At 42.9% G+C, this 21,501-nt stretch overlaps 1 protein-coding gene across 1 annotated transcript in view; it reads right to left on the minus strand.

The window, feature by feature from the left end:
* Positions 1-21,501, minus strand: part of LOC147111453 (kelch-like protein 1) — a 474,153-nt gene that overhangs the window by 421,826 nt on the left and 30,826 nt on the right. The gene's annotated exons all lie outside the window — the stretch shown is intronic.

Below are 21,501 nucleotides of genomic sequence, written 5' to 3' on the forward strand. Positions count from 1 at the left end.
AGCTGGGGTTATTCTCCTTGCAGCAGAGAAGGTGAAGAGCAGATTTGATAGGTGTTCAAAATCATGAACAGTTTTGAGAGAGAAAATAAGGAGAAACTACTTGCAGTGGCAGAAGCGTTGGTAACTAGAGGGTACAGATTTAAGGTGATTGGCAAAAGAGCCAGAAGCGACATGAAGAAATTACACAGCGAGTTATGATCTGGAATGCACTGACTGAAAGGTGGAAGCAGATTCAATAGTAACATTCAAAAGAGAATTCAAGAAATACTTTAAGGGGAAAAAAAATTACATGGCTATTGGGAAAGAGCAGGGGAATGGGATTATTTGGATCGCTCTACCAAAGAGCTGGCACAGGCACGATGAGCCGAATGGCCTCCTTCAGTGCTGTTTCATTCTATGCTTCTAAATAATTGGTTGCTCACTTAACAGTGACCTTACTGACGTGAATATAACAAAGTTGCTTTATTTGTTGCAGGCTGTTGAGTGAATCCTTTATTTGATTTATCTCATTAAAGCATCTTAAAAGTAAATGTTTTGAATATGTACTTCTGCAACCGGGAGTGCACATCAGGAATATATACATTGCTCCAATAACAATTTTCCAGCCATTGAAATTAATAGATGCAAAATCACAGGGGGGGTGGGCACATGGTTTGCTAATATGCGCTCATGTTGGGCACGTCTTCAAGAGTGCATTTGTAACGTTTGCCCTATTGCCACGGCACGGGACAGTGAGAGAAGTTGTTTTTTTTCCCACAGAAGAATAAATTTTATGAATGCATGGTCGCAGCATGGAGCAACACCCACTGGGAGTGTATATTAGGAAATTGTCCATACAATTTCATCACATGCACTCCCAATGAGCAAGACCTTGCATTGGAAGCACGTGTTCATAAAATCTACCCGATAAAGTCAACCTGTGATAGCTCATAATTCCATGGAAATATTGAGCGTGTAAATCAGAAACCTATGCCAACTTGTTACAGTGAAAATATCTTTAGCAGTATTTTTAGTCAGCTCCCTCAAAAAAACACACCCTTGGCCCCTCTGTCCTTGCTACCTACTGCCCCATGTCCAACTTCCCCTTTCTCTCCAAAAGAAAGAAAGACTTGCATTTTTATAGCGCCTTTCATGACTACCGGACATCCTAAAGCGCTTTACAGCCAATTTTAGAAGTGTAGTCACTGTTGCAATGTAGGAAACGTGGCAGCCAATTAGTGCACAGCAAGCTCCCACAAACAGCAATGTGATAATGACCAGATCATCTGCATTTTTTTTTTTTTTAAAGTGTTGTTGGTTGAAGGATAAATATTGGCCAGGACACCGGGGGTAACTCCCCTGCTCTTCTTCAAAATAGTGCCATGGGATCTTTTACGTCCACCTGAGAGCGCAAACGGGGCCTCGATTTAACGTCTCATCCAAAAGACGGCACCTCCAAAAGTGCTGCACTCCCTCAGTACTGCACTGGAGTGTCAGCTTAGATTGGGTGCTCAAGTCTCTGGAGTGGGACTTCAATCTACAACCTTCTAACTCAGAGGCGAGGGTGCTACCAACTGAGCCACAGCTGACACTTTGAACGTGTTGTGGCCTCAATAATCCATGTCCATCTTTCCCACAATTCCATGTTTGAACCTCTCCAATCCGGCTTCTGCCTCAAGAATCTAACCTTGCCCTCTTACTATTTCTCATCTAAGTCCCGCACCTTAGCGACTTCATCCAAAGAGATGACTTCAGTTTCCACATGTATGCTGAAGATACCCAGCTCCCACGACCATTCCACTGCCTCTGTGTGGTCAGCCTACTTGTCCAATATTTAGCCCTGGATGAGCTGCAATTTCCTCCAATTAAACATTGGGAAGACGGAAGCCATTGTCTTCGGTCTCTGTGTCTTCGGTCTCTGCCACAAACTCCATTCCCTCGCAATTGATTCTATCCCCCTCTCTAGCCACTGTCTCAGGTTCAGGCTCAGGTCTGTTTCCAAACTTGGTGTGCAATTTGAGCCTGAGCTAAACTTCTGACATCATTTCCTCTCCATCACAAAGACCGTTTACTTCCAGCACCGCAACACTGGCCATCTCCACCCCTGCCTCAAACCCTCGCCCATGCCTTTGTTACCCCTGAACTCGACTATTTCAAAGCTCAACTGTCCGGCCTAGCCTCTGCCATTCTCCATAAACTTGAGCGCATCTAAAACTCTGCTTCCCATATTCTAATCAGCAGCAAGTCCCACTCAACCATCAGCTTGGTACTCACCTGACCCACATTGGGTTCCAGTCCACCAATGCCTCAATATTAACATTTTCATCAATGTGTTCAAATCCCTCCATGACCTCGCCCCTTATTCTTTCTGTAACCTCCTTCAGCCCTGCAACCCGCAAAAACTCCGTGTTCCTCCAACTATGGACTGATGCATCCCCCATTCCCTTCACCCCACCAGTGGCGGCCTTACTTTGAGCCACCTAGAACCCTATGCTCTGGAATTCCCTCCCTAACCCTCTCCGTCACTCTTCTCCTTCAAGACCCTCCTTAAAACTTGATCTTTTTACCAAGCTTTTAGTCACCTGTCCCAATATCTCCATCTTTGGTTTGGTGTTAATCTTTGTCTTATTACGGTCCTGTGATATGCCTTGTGATGTTTTCCTACATTAAAGGCATTATATAAAAATGCAAGTTGCTTTTTGTTCCTAACTAGAATGATGCAGAGCCAGTAATAGTGCAAGCTTTGACCTGTCTAGGCAGCTGCTGGTCCCAATCCAGTCCCTCCACTATAACTATGTCATTAAAATGCTTGTGAAACATCTGTTAAAGCCACTAAGTTCATTGCCAACAGCAATATTTTGAAACATAAAAATTCATGTAAATAGGACAAAAATTTTGTCTTGGCTTTAGAATTATTCTCCATTGCAGCAACATCACTTTAATGAGTTCCCTAAACGAGGTGAAATTACGTGGCACATATGTATTCTTGAGTGTTATAGCTTCTAAAAATACCTTTATAACAATCCTCAGCTCCAATTTGATACGATAAGCTCATGGTTCTAATCCTCACACTGGAATTGGGAGGCATAAACTAGCAGCTAATGTGCAGGAGGGTTAAAGAATGATTTGTCAGTCCATACCTTTTCTAACACCCTGGTGAGGTTTATTTTACATCTTTGTGGCGATATTACATATTTAAAGTTCCAAAGGTTGTTTAATGTTTAGAAAAAGATTTATTCCGACTGCAATGAAAATAAACACACTGGGGGGTAATTTTAACCGAAGCTGTTTGTCACCCAGCCTAATTTTACTTTCCATTAACTTCAAGAAAGAAACAGCTTGCATTTCTGCGGTGCCTTTCACGTCCTCGGGACATACTTTTGACATGTAGTCACAGTTGTAATGTAGGAAATGCTGCTGCCAATTTGCACACAGCAAGGTCCCACGAGCAGCAATGAGATAATGACCAGATAATCTGTTTTTGTAATGTTGGTTGAGGGATAGGTATTGGCCAGGAGAACTCCCCTGCTCTACTTCGAAATAGCGCCATGGGATCTTTTACATTAACATGGTTTAACGTCTCATCCGAAAGACGGCACCTCCCTCAGTACTGCACTGAAGTGTCAGCCTAGATTCTGTGCTCAAGTCTTTGGAGTGGGGTTTGAACCGGACTCAGAACAGGGATTACTACCACTGAACCACGCCGAGACCTTTCAACAGAAACTAAATTGGGCGCAATGTAAAACAGGTGCCCGATCCGATCTTGTCCGTTTCTCGCCGAGCAAGTTGACGTAAGAAAACTACTAAGCACTTGGTCAGAGTATAAAACAAGGCTTTAATCAACTGTTTCACAACCATGAGTTTTAGTTACATCACTAGTTCCTGGTTACAGAAACGTCCTGAGCAAGCTGGGCCCACACCCGTATTTATACTTTCCTTGGACGGCGCCACCAGCTGGCCGCCCAGTGTTATCTCATGAGTCATTTCTATATGAATGGTAAGATTCATGACACAAGTTATGTCAAAACTACCCCCACAGTAATTAATAGTCCCTGAATGGTGCTCATTCTCCTGTAACAAGAGGTGTCATGCCACTGAGCTATTAGCTTGGTCTTCACTCACTCAGGCAGGATAGCAGCAGAACAGGAATACAACCTGCCAATGCGAATCCACTGCTAACACATGGCAGGTTTCCCCCCACCCCGGTGCCCTCATTCGCTACACAGGACAGGTTTGTAGAGACAACACCAATCCGGATAGATTTACTGCTACGACAATCCATTACTGCATCACTTTTCTCCATAAAATGGCCTCAGGAGGAGTCAGTGGATGGGAGCAGAGTTTAACTTTGACTGACGCGCAGGCAACTGGCAGTAGTGTATCATTCTCATCTTTGTTTTCAAATCCCTCCATGGCCTCACCCCCTCCCTATCTGTAATCTCCTCCAGCCCGACAACCCTCAGAGATATCTGCGCTCCTCCAATTCTGGCCTCTTGAGCATCTCCGATTTTCATCGTTCTACCATTGGCGGCCATGCCTTCAGCTGCCAAGGCACCAAGCTTTGGAATTCCCTCCCTAAACTCCTCCGCCTCTCTTTCCTCCTTTAAGACGCTCTCTAAAACCTACTTTGACCAAGCTTTTGGTCACCTGTCCTAATATCTCCCGATGTGACTCGGTTTCAAATTTTGTTTGATAATCGCTCCTGTGAAGTGCCTTGGGACATTTTACTACATTAAAGACGCTATATAACTACAAGTTGTTGTTGTACAGCCTGCTGGATTTTCCTTTCCATTGCGTTTAGTGCAAAATAAAATCAAGCAAGGTGCATAACAGGCAGCTGATTCACTATTGCCAGTTTTACACTCGTGCTCAAAATGAGAACCTACAGCGTGTAGCAGAGCCAGAGGTTTGCAGCACCGAGGGAGGCCGTACGGACATTGTATCCATGTTGGTTCTTTGCCAGAACAATCCAAACTGAATCCGACTGTCCCTTTCGATCCCCATAGCTCTGTAACATCCTCTGCTTCAAAGTTTTAATAATACAGCTGAATTGAAGTCACTGGAAAGGGAAATTGGGCCGAGTGTATAATGGGCCCCCAATTCACAACCGCCACATTTCCTACCACACCCGTAGTGAAAATTACCCGCACTTAAAGGAAAGGACTTGCATTGATGTAGTGCCTTTTACCACCTCAGGATGTCCCAAAGTGCTTTACAGCCAATGAAGTACTTTTTGAAGTGTAGTCACTGTTGTAATGTAGGAAACAAGACAGCCAATTTAGGCACAGCAAGAACCCACAAACAGCAATGTGATAATGTCGAGATAAAAAAAAAAAAAAAAAAATTAAGGTGTTGGTTGAGGGATAAATATTGCCCAGGACACCGGGGATACCTCCCCTGCTCTTCTTTGAAATAGTGCCGTGGGATCTTATACGTCCAGCTGAGAGGGCCGATGGGAAAGACAGCGGCTCCGACAGTGCAGCGCTCCTCAGTATTGCATTTGAGTGTCAGCCGAGATTTTTGTGCTACCCTTGACATCTCCTCTTGACATTCAATGGCATTACCATCGCCGAATCCCCCACCATCAAAATCCTGGGGGTCACCATTAACCAGAAACTTAACTGGACCAGCCACATAAATACTGTGGCAACAAGAGCAGGTCAGAGGCGAGGTATTCTGTGGCGAGTGTCTCACCTCCTGACTCCCCAAAACCTTCCCAACATCTACAAGGCACTAGTAAGGAGTGTGATGGAATACTCTCCACTTACCTGGATGAGTGCAGCTCCAACAACACTCAAGAAGCTCAACACCATCCAGGACAAAGCAGCCTGTTTGATTGGCACCCCATCCACCACCTTAAACATTCACTCCCTCCACCACTGGCGCACCGTGGCTGCAGTGTGTATCATCTACAAGATGCACTGCTGCAACTCGCCAAGGCTTCTTCGGCAGCACCTCCCAAACCCACGACCTCTTCCACCTAGAAGGACAAGGGCAGCAGGCGCATGGGAACACCACCACCTCCAAGTTCCACTTCAAGTCACACACCATCCTTACTTGGAAGTATATCGTCGATCCTTCATCGTCGCTGGGTCAAAATCCTGGAACTCCCTCCCTAACAGCTCTGTGGGAGTACCTTCACCGCACAGACTGCAGCGGTTCAAGAAGGCGGCTCACCACCACCTTCTCAAGGGCAACTAGGGATGGGCAATAAATGCTGGTCTTGAAGCATCGCCCAGTGAATAAAAAAAGTCTCGAGTGGGAATTGAACTCACAAACCTTCTGACTCAGAAGAGTGCTCCCAACTGAGCTATGGCTGACAGTATGCAGATTAACTGAATATAAATTACATTAAACAATGAATAAAATACTAACAAAACTATCAGTATACCACTGTACCTGCCATATGGTACTTTTATCCTTTAGGTCGAAAGTAATAATAAACATGGCTCTGGGTCCTGTCACCACAATCTAACTTCCAATGAGCCTGCCTTAAAATAACAATCGATAATGTTTGATCGATATTCTGTAGCATTGCTCACCTTCAGATAGAAAACTAAAAAAGTTGTCTCAGTCTTGTTGTAATTTTCTCTTTGTGGGTATCATACTCTCCAAATATTTCTGTTCATATTCATCACTTTCATTCTTTCTCTCTATTGCTCTGACACACATCTCTCTATCTATTCAGTTCTTTATCTCCATTTCTCACAGTTCCTCTTTTTTCTTTCCTTTTCTGCATTGTGTGCATTGCACTCTCTACATCCTCTTTACTCTATATCACTTTCTCTCTCTTGCAGTATATATAATTGTCGCTCTACTTAATTTTCTTGTTTCTCACATGACCAGATAATATCAGGTCACATGGACCAATGAGTAACTTCTTTTTTTTAACAAATATTCACATATCCCCACCATCTTAGACACAAAACTTTTAATAGTAGATGTAGTCCAGAATTGATTCTTCAATGTCTGAGTTTTGTTCAGAATAGTAGATATGCCATATTCCAATTCTGAGCATTGCAAGTTATATTTTTTTTAGATAGTCTAAATTTCCTTAATTTTTTGGAAAAGAATTGCCAAGCTTTTAGTCCATTTACAATTCATGCTCGATTCTATGTAAGAAATTACTTGACTCAGTCGATACTGGTCTTAGACTCGGTCTAATCTGATGATTCTATAAAAACTGGGGAGAGAGACTAAATTGGACAACTCTTTCAAAGAGCCGGCACAGGCATGGCAGGCTGAATGGCCTCCTGCTGTGCTGTAAGATTCTATGATTCTAAGAGAACCTCGAGCAAGCTTGGAAGAATTAAAGTGGGTTTGGGAGTACTCGGAGTAGCCTTGCAGGGATTCGGAATAAGTGAACATTAGGGTTGGTGGTGGTGTTGGGCAGAGTAGCCTGGGACTAGGCTGTGTAGGAATTATTAACGGGGATGGGGTTATTGTCTCTGGCCAGTCAGAAGCCTCTGAGCTGCTCCAGAGCCCCGTGCGGTTTCGAAGTGCTCCCCTTTTCCTGGTTCTGACCGTCGGACTTATTCGGTAGCGATGTAGACAGAAACGAGACTCGTGGTTGGATGCAAAACAGACCAGTATTTATTGAAACAAAAAGAAATCAACTTAAAATAATGAATACAACACACCTGTGCTCGATACAGCACTTTTACTTAACACAGTACACTTAATGTCCACTTCAGCACTATTTTGCTTAGTGCAACACTCCTTTTCTTAAATACAGCGCCTTTAATACAGTACACTCTTACTTAAATACAGCACCTTTAACTAGTGCAGCACTTTACTTCTCACGGTACACTTAGTGTCCACTACAGCACTCTTTTGCTTAGTGCAACACTGTTACTTAACAGGGGAGGAGAAAACGGACACATCAAGGGAAAATTGACTAAAATCCCAGTTTTAACAAAATCCCCCTTAATTCCCACCCCTAAATACCTTTCTAAGTTGCCTTGTGATGGGCCAGAAAAACTATGCTCACCAGTGAAATGCCTGCTCTGTGCCCCTGCGGTCTTAGATTCTTCACCACCCTGAAATGGAGATACCTCAGTATTTAAAAGTAACTGCTGGTATTCCACTCCCTTGGGTGGGCTCCTGAGTTATAGATAGGGCACGGAGGCGAGGCTGCAGAGAGAGAGAGAGAGATGGCTTCCTGAGAAGCTATCTTATACCCTATTTGGAGCCGAAATCTTTGCGTCCAAATCCGGATGTATCTGGGCTATACAAAAGGGAATTGATCTGTCCCATTCATTGTGATGGGTTTTGGATGAATTACCCATTTCCCTTGTGATGGATTTTTGAATGTATCCCCATTCATTGTGATGGGTTGAATAGCGCTGCCTCCGTTTGAAGAAAACATGTAATTGTTGAGTAAACAGCCCTTGGAGGTTAGTGTGAACAATCTGATTGTCCTGTGGTCACGCCCAACTGCAATTGATTGGCAGTCTCAAGTGCTTAATCTCAAGTCAATATTGTAAAGCGTTCGTGTAAACAAAGTTCCTTTGTTCATGCTGACCGTCTCAAGCATTTAATCTTTTGAGTCAACATTGTAGCAGTTTCCCAAACCACATTTGATTGATGGTTTAAATACCTTACTACTTCAGGGGCTGGGTTTTTAAAAAAAAATCCTTTGTCAGCCAACTTTGATTTTCCTTTTCACAGCACACAGGCTGTGTTGTGTCTTCTGCCACGAGGTCGGACAGCCATCTTTGATTATCCTTTTCACAGACACACAGGCTGCCTTTTCTTCTGCCACGAGGTCTGACGGCCATTTTTGATCCCTGGATTTTTAAAGGTGTATGCTACCCAGGTATTCTTTAATTAAAAATAAATCTTCGGAGCTGTAGAAAATTTTGAAATTATTGCAAAATTCTACAGCTGGTAGAGTGATGTGGGCAGGTCATTTGTACATGTATGTTGAATGCTCATGTTGGGCCTCAGTTGGGATGAGCCATGAAGTACAGAAGTGTGGACATTTCACTGCTCACCGCAAATAGTGGCTGTTATACACAGGGCTGAAACCACTGATAAGGTCAAGCACAGTTGAAGCAATTGGAAGGTGGCATGGAGAAGCATTGGGCAAATGTCTGATTTTAGTTTGTAACTTGTTCATACTTTGTACATTGATTTTGTGATAAATATTATTTGGGGAATATATAGTGGGAACTGTCATTTTGCTGTAATGTGATTACATAGACATTTTCTCAATAATCTATTGCTTTTGTTGTATTTAATAAATACATTCTAATTTAATGGATTTTAGAATTACATCAAAAGTTGTTTACTTGAAATCGTAGTATGCTTAAGTGGTTTTTGAGGGGTATGTGTGATTGGCTGGTAGGTATATGACAATTCAAACACTATGTTCACTCCAGCAGAAGACACAGAAGTGTTGCTCCAGGTACCTAAACTTTGTGCATCCCACCATTATTACTAGATTGACAGACAGACATAAAATAGCTAATATCTACAAGTAGGCTAAAACAGCAACTCATGCGGTTCAGCTGAAGTTCACAAGTTTTTTTTTGCCTTAATGAAATACTTTTGAAATACTGTACAGAATGCTAGTCCTACAGCTCACTGTTACTTAAGATATCACAACTCAATAAAGTGACATGGTAACGTTGTTCTGCAGAATGACCTATTTCTGTGATCTACTTCAGGAGTTAGAAAAGCAACTCTTAATAATTTGTCTTTTTCTACCCAGTCAAAGACCTAGACAATGTTTACTGAATCTGATCCTGAGCCTGATCCTGCTCCTATTTCGTGTGTCTAATTCTGTTAGATTGAGGAGATGGTTCTGTGATAGTGGATTGGCGGTTAAGATCAGATCAGCCATGATCTTATTGAATGGCGGAGCAGGCTCGAGGGGCCGATTGGCCTACTCCTGCTCCTATTTCTTATGTTCTTATGTTAGGATGGATTTCTCAGTTCCAAGGATTTTAGAGCAAAGAGGTACATGTATAATACACAATTGACGTTAATTGACTGTTTATATCTCCTTACAAGTATATTTGGTTAACTCTTCCTAAGAAAGATTTGCATTAATATTACTACACCCCTCAAAATGTCTCAAAGTATTTCACGTACAGGAAACTCTCGTTTAAACGGCACCTAAATATCCAGAATTTGCTATTAACCGGCAAAATTCATACTCCAAAAACAACACCTCAATAACCGGAAATGTTGCCGAGTCTGAGTCCGAGTCTCCCGCGGTGGCCGAGTTTGTCAGTGGGGGTAGTTCTCCAAACTGCCACTACTCGGCTTCTTGGCGCTGTCGGAAGTCCAATTACTGTATACTGCACATTTCTTGATTTTTTAAGTTTTTGTTTGTTAAAGATAGCCTCAGTAGATAACCCTCTCCGTCATCCTGAATTTTTAATCAACCAGCAACACGCCGGTCCCGTCGGTGCCGGATGCCAAAGAGTTTCCTGTACAATGAATTAGTACAGAAATCACATGAGAGGAGGGCATTCAGCCCACCATGATCGTGATATTTACTGGTCAGAAAAACCCAACTGGTATACAAATGCCCTTCAAGGTCAGGAACCGGACACTCCTCGGGGCCAATATGGCCAACCTGCAGGATAGGCATGTAAATTACAGATGAATTTCAATATAGGTAAGTGTGAGGTGTTGCATTTTGGTAGGAGGGGAAAAAAAGAGGCCACTTACTCCTTGGAAAATAAAAGTCTAAATGGCGTAGAGGCACAAGGGGTACAGATTCATAAATCATTAAATGTAGCAACGCTGGTTAACAAAACCATAAACAGTGCAAATGAGGCACTGGGTTCGCTTCTAGAGGAACAGAATTCAGAAGTAGAGAAGTTATCTTAAACTTATATAGAACCTCGGTTAGAGCACACTTAAGTGTACGGTGCTCAGTTCTGGTCTCCATATTACAAAAAGGTTATATCTATATATATATAGAAGCACTGGAGAAAGTGCAAACAAGATTTACAAGGATGATACCAGAACTGAGAGGGTGCAAATATCAGGAAAGACTGAACAGCCTGGGGCTCTTTTCTCTGGAAAAGACAAGGCTGAAGAGTGACCTAATAGAAGTATTTAAAATGATGAATGAGTTTGATAGGGTAGACATAGAGAAAATGTTTCCACTTGTGGGGGAGTCTAAAACTAGGGGTCATAAATATGAATTAGCCACTAATAAATCCAATAAGGAATTCAGGAAAAACTTCTTTACCCAGAGGGTGGCGAGAATGTGGAACTCGCTACCACATGGGGTGGTTGAGGCGATTAGCACAGAAGCATTTAAGGGGAAGCTAGACAAGTACATGATGGAGAAAGGAGTAGGAGGATATGCTGATAGGGTGAGATGACAAGGTGGGAAGAGGATCGTCTGGAGCATAACCACTGGCATTGACCTATTGGGCTGGATCTGTGCTGTAAAATGCTATGTAATTCTATGTAGATTATGTGCTCAAGTCTCTGGAGTCTAGCTTGAACTCACAACAGTCTGACTCAGAGGTGAAAATGCTGTTATTGAGCTAGACGAGTTGACCTTATTCTGTGGCATTTCTCTAACAGCACCTGGATTTTAAAAGCATAAAGGTCTCCCTGGAACTATTATGATCCCAGAGATTAGTTTTAGATTTTATGTGAGAAATATGGCAAAAGTTCATAGAATCATAGAATGGTTACAGCACAGAAGGAGGCCATTCATCCCGTCAAGCCCGTGCCAGCTCTCTGCAAGAGCACTTCTGTTAGTCCCACTCCCCCGCCCTTTCCCCGTAAGCCCTGCAATTTTTTTTCCTTCAGGTATTTATCTAACTCCCTTTTGAAAGCCGTGATTGAGTCTGCCTCCACCACCCTTTCAGGCAGTGCATTCCAGATCATAACCACTCGCTGCTAAAAAAGTTTTTTCTTATGTTGCCTTTGGTTCTTTTGCCAACCACCTTAAATCTGTGTCCTCTGGTTCTCGACCCTTCAGCCAATGGGAACAGTTTCTCTCTATCTACTCTGTCCAGACCCCTCATGATTTTGAACACCTCTATCAAATCTCCTCTCAATCTTCTCTGCTCTAAAGAGAACAACCCCAGCTTCTCCAGTCTATCCACGTAACTGAAGTACCTCATCCCTGGAATCATTCTTGTAAATCTTTTCTGCACCCTCTCTAAGGCCTTCACATCCTTCCTAAAGTGCGGTGCCCAGAACTGGACACAATACTCCAGTTGAAGCCGAACCAGTGTTTTATAAAGGTTCATAATAATTTCCATGCTTTTGTACTCTATACCTCTATTCATGAAGACCAGGATCCCGTAAGCTTTTTTAAGCGCTGTCTCAATCTGCCCTGCCACCTTCAATGATTTGTGCACATATACCCCTAGGTCTCTGTTCATGCACCCACTTTAGGATTGTACCCTTTAGTTTATAATTCCTCTCCTCATTCTTTCTACCAAAATGTATCACCTCACAAGTTCATCTACTCTATTTATATTATTGGTTATGGCGATCAATAGATTCTAAACCCTAGGGTTAAAAAGCCAACATCTACTGTAATTGATATTCCAATGTGCTGTTATCAGTGTTTACTGAAAAAAAAAATTCAGATAAATCTTAAGGACTTAGAAGATGGGAAGATCTCAAAAAAGGTACAGGAGAGGGAGAAAAACCATCTCAGAACTATAGGGCAGCCAGGAGGAATGACCACTGAGACATGGAAAAGGCAGGCAGAGGGACTCTTTCCTCTCCCATCAAACCCAGATGTTCTACAGAATTGTAAAGTTGTCAACAATCAGTAAGAAATAGTTATTGACCTTTCACACATCTGGTAAGTAAATCTCTTCTGACAAAAATTGTTTAGTATCTATAATGTTATGCTAGTCTTATCCAATCCCATACTATGAGCCAGAGAGGGAGAGAGAGAGAGAGAGAAAGAGAGAGAGAGAGATGTGGGTACATGGCTGTAGGGTTCTCAAAATTCCCACATTCCCCAAAAGTTATCAATAAAAGGGACCCTGAATGGACAAGTTATTAAAAAAGGGTACCCAAAAGAAAATGGCTTCTGAACCTCGTGACAGAAGCCTGCAGGATTTTAAAAAGCAAGGCCCTGCAAAGGCAGGCCCATTCAAAGTTTTGAAAAGGAAAAAGAAACCTGACATGCATGGACCTGTGTGAGAGACTTTGTCATTTCCAAAGCCAGACAGCTAGATAAACACAGAATAGGCATCCTTCATCTTGAAACAGATCAACTCAGGATAGACCTAATCTTGAGGCCATTAACCTTTTGCATACATAATCAGTTACAGTTCGAAGTAGCTACCAAGGCAGGAAAACGCCAATTAAAAATCATAAATGACAAACAGCCAGGATATTGAAGCCATTAAGCAAGGAGACAACCACCCCAAAAGCAGTTAAGGTGAATGACTGTAATCACCTCAGACGAGCCCGCCAAAATTAAACAAAGAACTAGACCTGATTTGGCGCACAGATAAGGGACGCAAAACCTGTATAATTGTAGGCCCACTGGTAGCTCAGCATGCTCAGCATGGCAGAAGAGGGCTAGCCATCGGGGCACGATAAGGAACGGAGCCAAACAACAAGATCAACGTAACAGCACGGCGGGGTAGGCTCAACTGAGGACAACTAGGCCGCAACCGCAGCCTTACACGACCAAGCCAACACCGAAGGCCACCAACCGAGCCCCAGTCGCAATGAAACTCGATGACCAAACCACCACAAGAAGAACAAAACCCGAAGCTTGCACTCTACAAACTAAGGTATCCAACAAAAGACTTTACTATCCCTATTTCTAGCAAAAGAAAAGGGGACTTACCGGACAAATCCATAACCGCGCCCTTACCGCATCAGCGGACTCAACCCAACTGAGGGACCTTCGCAGCTACCAAGACTGAGACCACGTGGGGACGGCAGGCCCCAAAGGACACAAAGAGCGAACCCCAAAACCGCAACCGGCTTAATTGACAGGTTTCGAACTGTCAAGTAAACCCCATTGGTGAGCATAAATCCCTGGCCCCTCTTAGCTCAATCTAGTTAGGTATTGGGGGTGGGACAAGGGTAGGGGGAATATTAATGTGATTGTTCCCTCGTTGTGCCGTGTGTTCCCCATTCCCAACTAAGTGTACTTTTATATGTCTGTAATTATTCTAGTAATTTCCAGTGTTGTAATCTTATTGTGCCTTTAATAAAAATACGGTTATCTTGCACCAAACCAGTTGTCTACTCTAATTCTGTATCGCCGCCTGTACCTAAGTCCGGTGTCTAGAACCCAGGGGTGTGGGAGCGACTCGAACCGCTCAGAGACAGCCAGGGGCAGAGCTGACTGGGTGCACACCACCCCCTACATGGCAGAGAGCCTGGGGAAGATAAAAAACATTTTAGGAGATGCAATGAAGAGAAATATGCTGTAGTCTGGTCTGATTAGAGTTGGCTACTATGTAATTTCTGCAGATTTTTCCAATACCAACTAACTTAATTCTGTTTTTTTAATTGATCATTAAAATAATTAAGATCGTCTTAGCAAAAATCATTCCAATCACAGCAAGACAGGAGGAGCTTGGATTTTATATTTCTCTATAATAAAAAAAAGCAAACTTGAGAAAAATAGACCCTTTAAGTCCCATTTACTGACTTGACCATTTCTGTTCTCATTAATGCAAGAAATTGCAGTTACAGTCCAGGCAAAAAAATAAAGGTCACCTTTGCCACAATGACCGACGTCACAATGGCATCATGATGAACTGGGTCATGATCTGTCCTTCTCGTCTCAATGTGCTTTCATTGCATGCTGAGGAATTTGCTTTGGAAGTCACCCACTACAAGCTTCAGTACAGGGGGAGCTGTGCTGTATTTATTATCTAGTATGTATCGGCTCAAAGGTCAGAATCCCCAGTAGATCCAGTTTAAACAAGATATTTATATCGCCATAGAATTACATCGGATTTACAGCACAGAAACCAACCATTTCGGTCCAACCGGTCCATCTTGGTGTTTATGCTCCACACGAGCCTCCTCCTACTCTACTTCAGCTAAACCTAGCAACACATCCTTCGATTCCTTTCTCCCTCATGTGTTTCTCTAGCTTCCCCTTAAATGCATCTATGCTATTGCACCACTTAAAATATACCATGCTCAAAATTGAAGCTGAGTGGCAAAAAGTGACTTCAAATAAACGTAAGCATGAATGTACTTTAAAAAAATTCTAGTTATCAATAGAAATATATTTGATGGGTATATTTTAAACAAATTTATTACAAGAATGATTACTCAATTCTGGAGAATTTTGTAATTTAAACTGAAGAGCATTCATTCTAATTGAATCATTTCAATTCTTTTTTAAACTCGAGATATTATACAAAACTCTACAAAACTGTTGTAGATTTTATCATTTACTTGCACTGATTACATTTCAATACAAATGTCGCACATACCAAAGTAACTATGAGTATAGAGGGTGAAATTTTTCCTGTCGAAATATTTACTGGGCAAGTCAGAGTATGAAAAAGAAAATCTAGTTGTGTGTTCACGGCAGCGTTTCTTGTTATTATCATAGATCAATACATTTCAACCCCTTAGGCCCTATGGGTTAATCCTTTATACATAGAATCATAGAGCACAGAAGGAGGCCATCATGCCCGCGCTGGCTCTTTGAAAGAGCTGTCCAATTAGTCCAACTCCGCTACTCTTTGCCTGCAGCCCAGCAATTTTTCCCCTTCAAGTATTTATCCAACTCCCTTTTAAAGCTACAACTGAATCTGCTTCCACCACCCTCAGGTCATGTGTTCCAGATCTTAACAACTCGCCATGTAAAATTAAATTCTCAACTCCCCATTGGTTCCTTTGACAATTACATCCCTCCTGCCAGCTTCTCCTTATCTACTCTATCAAAATCCCTTATAATTTTGAACACCTCCAAGTTCCCCTCCAGGTCACACACCATCCTGACTTGGAAGTATGTCGCCGTTCCTTCATCGTCGCTGGGTCAAAATCCTGGAACTCCCTCCCTAACAGCACTGCGAGAGTACCTTCACCACACGGACTGCAGCGGTTCAAGGAGGCGGCTCACCACCACCTTCTCAAGGGCAATTAGGGATGGGCAATAAATGCTGGCCTTGCCAGCGACGCCCAGATCTCACAAGCGAATAAAAAAAAACCTCTTAAATCTCTCAGTAACCTTCTCTCCTTTAAAGGAGAACAATCCCATCTACTCTAGTCTCTCCACATAACTGATAGAAAAATAATCCTTCCATCAGTAATCCTTCCAACTAATCAGTTCCCACTAATTCAAATCACATTCATTAATCAGTAGGATCAATTCTGAGGAAGTTTTATTGAAATGTATTGGACGTAATTTTCTATTTGGTGAATTTAATGTTCATCAAACTGACAGATGTCAATGCTGGAGACCAGAAAACTCTTTTTAACATGCGCTAAATCATTATCAGCATCACATTACACCATTCTTAAATATTTCCAAGTGCAATGGGAGATTGCTTTGAAGTGTAAATAGTTTCATGCTGTTATTACTCATCAGTTACTGTCATTCAGTCGAAACCATGCAGAGCCTTGTGCAAAAGATAATTTGTATATTTTAAGCTGTGCAAATAGGAAAAGATGTAATTTGAACAAAAATATTATCACTGAAATGTGTGGAATGACTTTCAATGTAAAACTCCCCCTCCACATACAGTTTGTTTAAAAGTCATTATTATAATTGACCTTTTATCAACAAACACAAAAGAATACAGAAATCAGATGACAGGCTGAGAGAAGTCTGATGGGCCGGAGGAGCCCCCTTGCTTATCCCCGAGGAGCCAGGTGGCCAAGTTCGAAAACATATGGAGTCGAGGGCAATTAACTCTGCATTTGCGTTGTGCTGTACCTGACCTGTAGTGCATGACTCCAGATAAAGGTGAGGCAATTTGGCAAGATTACGGCAGAGTCTGAATAGTGACGATGTATAACAATTTGCATGTGGCCTACACTTTAAACAAAAATGGGAAGTACATTGTAATTTTGAGCGACTGGCTGATGTTTCAATATCTGCCACTCCAAAGTATTAGTTCATTTGCCTAATTTACAGGAAGTCAATAATGTTGATTTATTAATTGAATCTAGTCTACAAAACGCAAAAATTTCTACTCTAGTCCGAGTTCAGGTGGATGATGTCTTGTCACCTAGGTTTCTGCAATTTGTTGAAAAAGATACAGATGCAATGACTAGTTCTGTATCTGGTCTGCATATGAAGCCAGAAAGCCTTGTAAGGCTCGCAAAATTACACAATTTCCCCCAAGTAAGAAAGAAGAGATATTGAACTGTTTGAAAGAAATATTGGGCCAAAAGGATTTAAAAATCAAAGCCCCAGGAAGATTTGGCTGGTTTAAAGGCATGTTCAGACTTGCGAAAAGCTGTGACAAAGGGAATGTGGGGTGGGCCCCCGAGTTTGGATATTGGGCCGTCTGGGAATGTCCTGGACCACCTCAGCCTTTACATAAAGACAATAAAACCTGTTCCTGCCGAAAATCGCAGAGCCACAAAATACATGAATAAAACAGTACATGCCCACAGCAACACAAAGGAAAGAACACGGCCCAACAGGAAACAACAATCAAACAGCAGTCCAAAACCAAAGAGATTTACAAACATTTTACATTTTTAAACTAGTTTCAAGGCAATCCCGAAACCAGTTAAAGGCCAGTTAAGAGTAGATGGGCCATCCCCGAAGCTCGTTAAAGTTTTAAAACATATTAAAAATAACGAGCCCGCCAAAACTTAAAGGAACCAGAGATTTGGCGGTCAGATAAGCCAGGCCTCAAACCAGTATAATTGAGGCCTGCTTGTTCAGTCAGTCAGTCAGTAAGAACGGAGCCGTACGTGCGTTCATCATCAGAGCATGAGTTCAGTGCAGGAGAGAAAGTCGGAGACTTAGAGGAAAAAGGAAAAGAAAGTTGCGGCAACCAAAGGCCCCAAGAAACCAACAACTACCAATATTACCACCAACCAGGTAATACTGGGCCACCGCGACCAACAAGAAACCAACCACCGAAAATTCGAAATCAAAGACTTGGTTCCACTCTACAGGCTAGTCTGACTTACCCCATGGTAAGATTTCAACACAAAAGACCCTAAAACTTAGCCTAAACAAAGAAATTTGGGTACTTACCTGATACATCCAACTACGCAGCTAACCGCATCAGCGGACAAACCCAAACTGAAGACCCAATGCAGGTGCAGACTTCTACCAAGTCCGGGGTACGGCAGGCCCCAACCGCCACAACTAAGGAGAACCCCAAAATCACAAACCTCTACAATCTGTCAAGAAAGTCATATGGTGAGCATTTCCTGGTCCTCTGGATTTCAACCTAGTTAGGACAGTGCGGTTGGGAGGGTATTCTAATTCCCCCTCGCATATTCTGAGTGTTCCTCACCTTTTAGAGCATAAGTTTTATTGTATTGTATATTTTCCTGTCTCAAAATAAAGATCTAAATTATTTTGACCAACCCAGGTGTCTGTTGCAAGTTCATTACAACCCCCAAATAAGTCCAGAGTCGAGAACAAAAAGGGAGTGGGAGCGATTCGAACTGTTCAAAGGAGTCAGAGGTGAAGCTGACAAACAACCCACACACCACCCCTTACAGCCTGATGCCTAATTTCTGCAGCAATCTGATGATCAGAATAGTGACTAGTTTCCATGAACTGTTGTTACTGTGTTAACATATGGCGCTATGTGGCCGAGAACGCTCAATGATTGAATATAGCATTCAGTATTCATCGGCAAATTCCTTGATCTACTAATTAAATAAAGGATAAGCTAACGTACGTCATTGCAGGTCATGATCCATTGAGTGGCATGTGAAAAATAATACTCAACAATCTAACTGAGACAATTTGGCACAACACTTGCTCCAGAGAGAGCCAGCACAGGCTCGATGGGTCGAATGGCCTCCTTCTGTGCCTTTAAGGCTCTATGACACCGAGTAGGATAATTGTAACTGGTATCTAACTCTTCCAAGAGACACCCAACGAGGGATTAAACAAGATATTTAAAAAGGTCACTATCCTCACGGAATATTGGACCGCATTTTTCTTTTTGCCTGGGGAAGGAGAAGAATTTTCTCTAGTCATTATGATGATGCATGATACATTTTGATTTGTGTGATCACTGCATGAGTTTGACAGCATTTTTACGGGGGGGGGGGGGGGGGGGGGGGGGGGGGGGGGGCAGAGATACCCTGCTCCTCCTCGTGAATGGAATCAATTAGAAATCATTGCATTGATGTGAACTTCCACTTTTTAATGCACTATTCTTGCTATAAAAGCCCTTTAAAAAGTTAAGCCTTGTTGAATGAGGTTTCAATGGCGTACTAATCAATAATTACTGAACAACCTCTCTGGCCCTGAGAAACTAATTTTACATTGTGGAGTGTCATTTTCTGAATTCCATGATAAAAATTCCATAGATTTTTAAAATAATGAGTTTTTAGTTTTTTTGAAGTTTATAATATTTCCACTTCTGCCTTAATCCCATGTATATGTCCCAATCATTATTTTGCTTTCTATAAAGTTATTAAAAAGTGAATGACAAAACCTGCTTTTTACTTCCTGGTTTGTTTTCTGTGAGAATTCCTCAATATAGTTGGCTGCTCAGCATGCTTGATGACATCACTGCTGCTGGAGGCCAGAGATCCCCCTATAGCTGGTGCCAGATGGAAAGTCACATTGGGAAAGGGGAAATCAACACCACAGAGCCCGCTAAATCTTTGAGGGCAGCGAGAACGGTCACTTTGCCGCTGACTGCAAAATCCAGGCCAATGCCTCTGCCAAGCCAACTATTGAACCTGAAACTTAATCAGTGCATGCCACACTTTCTGTTAGTTCTACAGGCCAAGTACAGTAACCATATCCTCATGGAAAATGTATGTGTGTTGATATCAAAAGGCTGAAAGCCTACTAGAGATGGTGGGGGGGGGGGTGGTGGTGGTGGAAGAGAAGGGGAGGGTTTGTCCCACTGTAAGTGACAAGACGCGAGTGGCCAGGACCTCCACTTCTGAACATGTCCAGACTTGGAGGTTCAGGAAGAACCCTTCATTTCAATGCAAATGGTGGTCACCCAATTGACTGTAGCACATCTCAATCTCAGGTGCCCACCAGCCCAGTTTCTTGCACTTCCAGCACACTCTAAACAGTGGAAATAGCATGCTATAGGCAGAGCTAAGCAATCCTACAACCAACAGATCAAATCAAAGCTCTGCAGTCCTGCCACATCTAGTCGTGAATGGTGGTTGGCAATTAAACAACTAATGGGAGTAAGAGGCTCCAAGAACATTCCCATCCTCATTGATGGTGGAGCCCAGCATGTGAGTGCAAAAGACAAGGCTGAAGCGTTTGCAACCATCTTCAGCCAGAAGTGCCGAGATGATGATTCATCTCGACCTCGTCCTGAGGCCTCCACCATCACAGAAGCTAGTCTTTAGCCAATTTGATTCAATTACCGTGATATCAAGAAAAGGCAGAACGCACTGAATAGCGCAAAGGCTATGGGCCCCGACAACATCCCGGCTGTAGTGCTGAAGACTTATGATACAGAACTAGCTGCACCTCTAGCCAAGCTGTTCCAGTACAGCTACAAACTGGCATCTACCAGGCAAGGTGGAAAATTGCCCAGGTACGTCCTGTCCACAAAAAGCAGGACAAATCCAATCCAGCCAATTACCGCCCCATCAGTCTACTCTCAGTCATCAGCAAGTGATGGAAGGTGTTGACAGTGCTATCAAGCTGCACTTACTCACCAATAACCTGCTCACCGATGTCCAGTTTGGGTTCCGCTAGGACCACTCAGCTCCAGACCTCATTAGAGCCTTGGTCCAAACATGGACGAAAGAGCTGAATTCCAGAGGGGAGGTGAGAGTGACTGCCTTGGACATCAAGACAGCATTTGACTGAGTGTGGCATAAAGGAGCCTGCATGCAGCAAGACCTGGACGACATTCAGGCTTGGGCTGATAAATGGCAACTATTATTTGCATCACACAAGTGCCAGGCAATGGCCATCTCCAATAAGAGAGTGTCTAACCATCGCCCCTTGACATTCAACCACATTACCATCACCGAATCCCCCATCAACAACATCCTGGGGCTCACCATTGATCAGAAACTTAACTGGACTAGCCACATAAATACTGTGGCTACAAGAGCAGGTCAGAGGCTGGGTATCCTGTGGTGAGTATCTCACCTCCTGACTCCCCAAAGTCTTTCCACCATCTACAAGGCACAAGTCAGGAGTGTGATGGCATACTCTCCACTTGCCTGGAAGAGTGCAGCTCCAACAACACTCAAGAAGCTCGACATCATTCAGGATAAAGCAGCCCGCTTGAGTGGTATCCCATCCACCACCTTATACACTCATTCCCTCTGCCACCGGCATACTGTGGCTGCAGTGTGTACCATCTACAAGATGCACTGCAGCAACACGCCAAGGTTTCTTCGAAAGCATCTCCCAAACCCGCGACCTCTACCACCTAGGACAAGAGCAGC

The sequence above is a fragment of the Somniosus microcephalus genome, chromosome 10 (genome assembly GCF_052327205.1).
Source record: "Somniosus microcephalus isolate GS21.2 chromosome 10, FLI_Smic_1.0, whole genome shotgun sequence".
NCBI lineage: Eukaryota > Metazoa > Chordata > Chondrichthyes > Squaliformes > Somniosidae > Somniosus > Somniosus microcephalus.